Below are 8,167 nucleotides of genomic sequence, written 5' to 3' on the forward strand. Positions count from 1 at the left end.
CTACTGGTGAGGAAGAGGGAGAATATTAATGATTAAAGGTGAGGAACTTTCAAGTGAGGAATCATTAATTATATTATTGCTAATGTTACTTGCTCCGATGGATAATTGCAAACATAATGAATTATTAGCTGGATAGATATAGGAGTATATCTGTATTGTATTATTGTATTACTTTTTTGTTCTGTCAATAGATTGAATGAAATATTGTTGGAATGTTGGACCAACTGGGAGGGTGGGTGGTGGGAAAGGGAGGAGGAGGGCTAATGCTATTTGCAGTGACTATATTTATGTATGTAATGTATATAATTTTTTGAAAATTCAAATAAAAACGAAGGGAAATAATAAAAAAAGAAAATCATAGGTAAACTTCTTAGGAGCACTTTATACTGTCAGAATCAGAAAGGGAGACCTTAGGAATGGATGAAGTCTCGAAAATGCACTCATCTATCTGCATTAGTACATCGATCTGTTTCTGGACCATAATTGCAGCATTGGTGTCATTAATTGATTTTTTCCTCTTAAGGGTGAGAAGAGTGGTGCAATAAGAACAAATGAAGGGAACGCATTTAATAAGGGCACAACGAGACACCAATACCACTATTAAGTAAATCACCTTTTGAAGAATCCAGCCCCAACTTCCGAAAAGAGACCAACTCGAGTTCCCACTTTCCATTCCCTTGACATTGTCAAAGATGTCTAAAATCTGTTGGGTAATATTCTTTTTCATATTGGATATTTCTATAACACACTGATCTCTGACTTCGGCTCATACACCACCACTCTTGGCTAAAATGACATCAACAGCATGTCTAGTTTGTTCCGAATACAAACTAGACCCTGCTCGCAGGCAGGTCGCTCCCCACCCTGGTGCACGCCTCCGCCTGCCTTGGCCTGCATTGTTTTTGCCTGATCTTGTGTTCTCTTGTATAATCTTGTATTTTCCTCTGTGCCTAACTGCTTTCTTGCCCACACTTGTTTATTCTTCTGTGCCCGGACTTGTCTTTCTTGCATAAACTTGTTTTTTTTCCCTTCCTGTGCCATACTGTGCCCAGCTTTCCCACTTCCCCAAGCTGTTTTTTCCCGCCGCAGCATCCCTGCAGGCCCTCTGCCTGCACTCCCATTCGCCGCCCCACTCCCGCCTCCCAGCTGCTCCACCCTCCCACATCCCCTCATATGGAGCCCGCGCAGCGGTGAAAGGAGCGATCTCTGACCCTGCTCGCAGGCAGGTCGCTCCCCACGCTGCTGCATGACTCCGCCTGCCTTGGCATGCATTGTTTTTGACTAATCTTGCATTCTATTGTATAATCTTGTATTTTCCTCTGTGCCTAACTGCTTTCTTGCCAATACGTGTTTATTCCTTTGTGCCTGAACTTGTCTTTCTTGCCTAAACTTGTTTTTTTTCTCCATCCTGTGTCGTACTGTGCCCAGCTTTCCCGCTGCCCGCCTGTTTTTCCAGCCGCTGCGTCCCTGCGGCCCCGCCCCCCTGAAATCCCATTTGCCACTCCGCTCCCGCCTCCCAGCTGCTCCTCCCTCTCACATCCCTTCTTATGGAGGCCGCGCAGCTAAGGCAAGCCCATCTGCGCCCGTCCGCGCCTGAAACACGCAAGCACCACGATGCCCGACACCGCACCGCTACGATGCCAGAACATTCCATGCACTCAACACCGCACAATAACACACCTGCTTCCTGGCCGCCCCGAAGCGCACCCACGGAGCCTTCATCTGCCGGAACTGCAGCTTCATCAACATCCGCCCCGCCATGCTGCCGACTGTAGTGTCTTGTCTATATTCATGGCTTAAGGTTCTGTGGAACTTGGAATGTGATGCCTGCTGATGTTCCCTGGAAATCAGTTACTCGCTGGTAGCTGATGGATGGGGTGTTTATTAATAAACCTCTTTGACATACTTCAATCCTTGTATGTATATATTTGGTGAACATTTCATTGGCGACGAGGATGGGATTGGGAGGAAAAGGAGAAGAGAAAGACACCTCAACATCAAGCTAAGTTATATATATAATAAGGAAAGAAAGATTAATGACGTAAAGGAAAGTGTATGAAAGAAGGTATAACAAGGAAAATGAAAGCGATCTTGAATGACTGTTAATTGAAAGAATCTTCCCCAGCGGCTGTGTTTAAAAAGGGAAAAAATAGCTTCCCCAGCGGCAGATTAAATCAAGTGGGAAGGTGTTTGCTAATGGAAATCGGTTATGAAGGAATCTGAAGGAAATGTTTAGTAAATATCCTTCTCCGGCGGCTGTATACATTTGAGAAGAAAGTATTTCTCCAGCGGCTGTCATTTACATTTAGAACAAGAGAAGGAAAGATTTGAACTATCAATTTGAGTTTAAAAACGAACTGTCCGATAATTTTGTAAATATCCTTAGGAGTTAAATACCTCTCTCGTGCTTTTTGACTTGAAGCTTTATGTGAAATAAGACTGTCCAAGACTTTCAAAGTTGTGCGTATTCACCTGCAGAAAGTCGTTTTGTTTGAAGCCGTTGGTGTGTTTAAGCGTTGTTCAAGCTGCGATGGTTTTGGAGAAATGATGACGCAATGGAATGCGTGTGAGCGTCCTGGCGTTTCCAATAAACGCGAGATTTGAGGAAAGTTTGTTCGGCGTGTGGAACGCAGAAGAAGTATTCCGTGAAGTGAAGAGGGACGCTGAAGAGATATTCTGTGAAGCGAAGTCGGTGTAAAGAAGAGCACTCTTAGAAGCGCGGGATTTCTGATGTGTCAGGAGAGAAAGAAGGAAGTAAAATTGGAATATTGAGCTAACGAAGAGAAGGTTATTTTGAACAATACATTTTTTTTAGAAAAAAACATTTTGAAGAAAAGACTATTTTTTTTGTATGTGAAGCTATTTTGAAATATAGTATTTTCTTGTGTTTAAAAAAAGTATATTTAGTGTTTAATACCTTTAAGGACATAGGAAAGTAGCTATCATAAGAAATAAAAGGTGCTTATTGTAGGTCAGTTTAAAATGTAAAATGCAGAATGTTACTACTCCACCGTTTTTTTCTCCCTGATCCAGGTGAACCAAAGGTAAAATGGAGTAAATGGAAAAAAATATTTGCGCATTATGCACGTGTATGTGGTACAAATTTAAGTGCAGAAAGAAAGTATTCACTTTTAACACATTGTTTAGGAGGAGAAGGTCAAGAAGTATTAGAAAATTTGCCTGATTAATCTGTTCAAGAACAAAGGGGTCTGGATGAATATGAAGTTTGTTTATTGAAGTTAGATAAACATTATTTGCCTCGTGTTAGTACTATTATGGAAAGGTATCACTTTGGAAAAAGAGAACAAGGGAAAGATGAATCAATTGAAGAGTATTTATCTGCTTTACGAAAGTTATCTTCAACGTGTAAATTTGGTGCGGTGAATGAAGAACGTTTGAGGGATCAGTTAGTATTGAAATATAGAAATGAAAAGATCAGAGAGGAATTATGGTTGAAGGATGAACCGCCATTAGAAGAAGTTGTGAGTATAGCAAAAAGGGTTGAACATATGTTAAAATGTGTAAATGAATTAAAAGGGGACAAAATGAAAGTTGAAACTGTAGTTGAGGATGTAAAAGAAATTGTTTGTCAGGTAAAAGAGGTTAAGAATGTTCCTAAAGATCCAAGCAAAGAGGATGCTTCTTTTAATGCAATTTCATGTTTCAGGTGTGGAAAGTCTGGACATAAGGTGAATTCAAAAATGTGTCCTGCTTTAACCTTTGTTTGCCATGCTTGTGGGAAAAAAGGGCATTTTGTGAAATGTTGCAAATCAAAAGAAAGAAAGATGTTCAGAAAAGAGATAAAAGAAGTCATATGTCAGGTTAAGGAGAGTTTGAATGATGATCATCCTGTTGGCAAAGTGAAGGTTGAAGGTATTGAAATTGACATGAAGTTTGATTCTTGTTCTCCCATTACGATCATTTCCAAGGAAATGTTTGTGAAGTATTTTCAAATGAATAACAAACTTTTTAGAATGGATCTCAATCCAGGAGGATATGGTGGTTTTCCTATAAGTATGTTGGGTTATTTTAATGCCATGATTGAAATTGAAAACAACATGATCGTTGGAAAGGTTTATGTCTCAAAGGTTGGTGATTGTTTGATCAGTTGGTCACATCAGCGCATGTTGGGGGTAGAGTAAGATCCCAATTCTAATCCACAAATTCAGATTCAGGAAATAAAGTCAGATGGGAATTCTTTTGTAAAGGAGTTTCCTCGTCTTTTTAGAAAAGAGTTAGGATGCTTAAAAGGGTACAAACATTGCATTAAAATCAAGAAGAATGCAATTCCTGTTATTGCAAAAGTTAGGAAGGTTCCTATCGCTGTTCAAGGAAAAGTTGAGGAGGAAATAAAAAAATGACTTGAGCAAAATATTATTGAAGCAGTTGAGGCAACTGAATGGTTGGCGCCAGTTGTTGTCGCGAACAAACCCAATGTCGAAATTAGACTCTGTTGGGATTTGAGATCGCTAAATAAGGAGGTGGTGGTTGGTAAATTTCCTCTACCAAATATTGATGAGATTTTAACTTCTCTAGGTGATTCAAGAATATTTTCAACTTTAGACTTAACTCAGGCGTATCATCAGATTGAATTGACGCAGGAGTCACAAGATTTGACAGCTTTTATCACACCTATGGGCTCTTACAAATATAAAAGGATGCCGTTTGGTCTTGTGTCTTCTGCGTCAGTTTTTCAAAGGGTTATGGCTTCTATTTTGAGAGGAATTAAGTCAGTAAAATGTTATCAGGACGATCTGTTGATTCATGGGAGGAGTCAAGAAGAACATGATAAGATTTTTTGAGAATGGTTTTAAGGAGATTAGAATCTGCAGGTCTTACTTTGAAATATGAAAAATGTAAATTTTCGGTGAAAAGTGTAAATTACTTGGGACATAATTTCTCTGCTTTTGGAATATCTCCAAAGAAAGATTTGGTGGATACCATTAAAAATTTGGAATGTCCTAAAAATAAAGAGGAAGGTGTTTAATTTTTAGGCATGGTTGAATATTATGGAAAATTTATAAAGGATTTAGCCAGTAAGTCTAGCAATTTGAGAGGTTTACAGTTAAGAACAAAGAATTTATTTGGACAAAGCTTTGTCAGAAAGAATTTGAAGGTATTAAGAAAGATTTAGAAAATGCTCCCAATCTACAGGCTTTTATTCCTTTTGAAGAAACGTTTGTTGTAACTGATACTAGTTCAAAACGACTTGGTGCAATTTTGAAACAGAATAGAGGTGGAAATGAGAAACGTATTGCCTGTGCTTCTAGGAGTTTGCGAGGTGCAGAGTTAAACTATTCTGTAATAGAGAAAGAGGCTTTGGCCATATTCTTGGCGCTTAGGAAGTTAAAAAATGTCTTATGGGGTCAAGAATTCAAGGTTTGTTCTGATCACAAACCATTAAAGGAGATTTTCACGACGAAAGGTTTGGATTGTGTTTCTTCTCGCATAAGGAAATGGGTGATTGGACTTCAAGATATTCAATTTTAGTGTAAATTATATTCCTGGAGTGGAAAACGTGTCTGCGGACTGCCTTTCAAGATTGGTTGGAGATACTAATGGTGTATCTGAAGAAGATGAGATCTGTCAGGATGAAGTGAATGTTTGTGAGATTACATCTGGTGTAATACTTGAAGAAGAGTGGTTGGAAGAATGTGGGAAAGATGAGGTGATTTCTAGGATTAAGAATAAAATAATTCAGTGCTCGATAAAACTTTTGATAAAGTTTGGCACTTAGTTGTTAGTGAATTATCTGTTGAAAATGATATATTGTTAAGAGGTTCGAAATTAATTCCTCTAATCACTTTGAGGAAAAGAATTATTGAAGAGGCACATCAAGGCCACTTGGGTATTGTAAAAACTAAGGAAAGGATTCGCAGTTCCTTCTGGTGGCCTGGCATGGATTTGGAAATAGAAAGGGAAGTGAGGGAATGTGTACATTGTAAAATTACTGATAACATTTTGGTTCCAAGGACAGCACCTATGGTTTGTAGAAATTTACCTACTGGTCCTTGGGAGGATATTGCAATTGATATTGTGGGTCCTCTTTCAGGTGAACAGCGAACTCCTTATTTAATTGTTTTAATTGATCTATACTCTAGATGGGTCGAAGTTTATTCTGTCTCAGATGTGACATCTTTTTGTGTGATTTCTTTTCCCAAGGAGGTGTTCAGAAGGGAAGGATTCCCTACGACAATATTAACTGATAATTGACCCCAATTTTGTTCAAATATGATGAATGAATTCATGTTGTCTTGTGGGATTAAACATAAAAGAACATCTGTATATCACCTAGAATCCAATGGCGTAATAGAAAGATTCAATAGAGTTTTAAAGGAAAATATTCAACTCTCAAGGGTAAATTCCTTGGATTGGAAAGAAGAATTGCAGAAATGTATTTTGGCACATAGATTTTCTTCTCAAACTACTACTAAGAAAACACCTTTTGAGTTATTTAAGGGTAGAAATCCCAATACTAGTCTGTCTCTTGGTTGGATGTTTTGGGGTAAAGGAGTAAAGGATAAAAATTATAATGCTTGGAGAGAAAGAGAAGAAAGGATGCAGATAAAAAATAAGGTTTCTTATGATTCAAGGAAAAGAGTAAAGGAAAGTGTAGTAGTAGTTGGTGATTTTGTTCGTGTGAAAGCTCCAGTTGGAGCTATGTCCTGGTCAAAGTATTCTACTCCCATGCGGGTAGTGAAATGTTTTAAGAAGTCTGTCAAATTGGAGAATGGGAAAATCTGGAATGTTAATCGTGTGGTGGTGGTCAATGAAAATACTTTTAATTCTGTTCCTGTTGAAAGTAGGTCTTCCGATTCTAATGAGTCAAATGTTTGCTGTAGAAAGAATTCTACTCGTATTAGGAAAATGCCATTATATCTCAAAGACTATGTAAGTTAAAGAAGTGGCATTATGTGTAACATGTTTTTAATTTGATTTCTTCTTGCATTGTTCTTTTTCTTGTTTTTCTCCTCATGCTTAAGTTGTGAGTTGATGCTTTGTTATAAGAAGGAAGATGTGTAGTGTCTTCTCTATATTCATGGCTTAAGGTTCTGTGGAACTTGGAATGTGATGCCTGCTGATGTTCCCTGGAAATCAGTTACTCGCTGGTAGCTGATGGATGCGGTGTTTATTAATAAACCTCTTTGACATACTTCAATCCTCGTATGTATATATTTGGTGAACTTTTCACCGACCAGGAAAGAACCCAACTACCTCAGATGCATCCACCTCAACACCAGCTCTGCCCACAAACAAGCCGTTGAACTCTGGGACCTACTCGACTCAACCTCCCCAGACGTCGCCTTCCTGACGGAGACCTGGCTGAACCCCGCCTCGGCACCCGACATAGCCGTAGCTGTCCTGGAAGGCTACAAGATCACCCGCAGGGAGCACACCAACGGAGTAGGAGGAGGTATCACCATCGTCCACAGGAACAGTTTCAGAGTCTCAACCAACACTGACGACACCCTCAGCACCGCCAAACACCTGCACTTCAAGATCCACACCGACCCCAAAACCACCCTCAGAGGAACCCTCATCTACAGACCCCCCGGACCCCGACTACAGTTCAGCGACTCCATTGCCGACTTCGTCAGCACACACGCCCTTGCCTCCACGGAATACATCCTCCTCAGGGACCTGAACTTCCACCTCGAGAACAACAACAACACCAACTCCACCACCCTGATCGACAACCTAGCCAACTTCGGACTCAGACAACTCGTCAAAACACTCACCCACTCCACCGGTCACACGCTTGACCCCATCTTTTCCCAAGACCCCACCTCTCCTTCAACCACACCACTGAACTCCACTGGACTGACCATAGCTGCATCCACTTCACCTTCAAGAAACCCACCACTCACCACCGCACCCAACAGATTCCTTGCCACTGTTGGAGCAAAGTCACCGAAGACCAGCTAACCACTACCCTTGCCCAGAGCCCACTTGCAGACCCCACCAACCCTGACACCTCTGCCCGCAACCTCAGATAGTGGATCAACAACTGCGCCAACACACTCACCCCATTCAAGAAACCCTCCAACAATCACACCAGCAAGAAAGCCAGCTGGTTCACTGAAGACCACCTGGCCTCCAAGCAAACCTGCCGAAAGCTGGAGAAGATCTTTCTCGTGAACGAACATCGAACAACCATGCAGCCCAC

This window comes from Lissotriton vulgaris, chromosome 12 (assembly GCF_964263255.1).
Source record: "Lissotriton vulgaris chromosome 12, aLisVul1.2, whole genome shotgun sequence".
NCBI lineage: Eukaryota > Metazoa > Chordata > Amphibia > Caudata > Salamandridae > Lissotriton > Lissotriton vulgaris.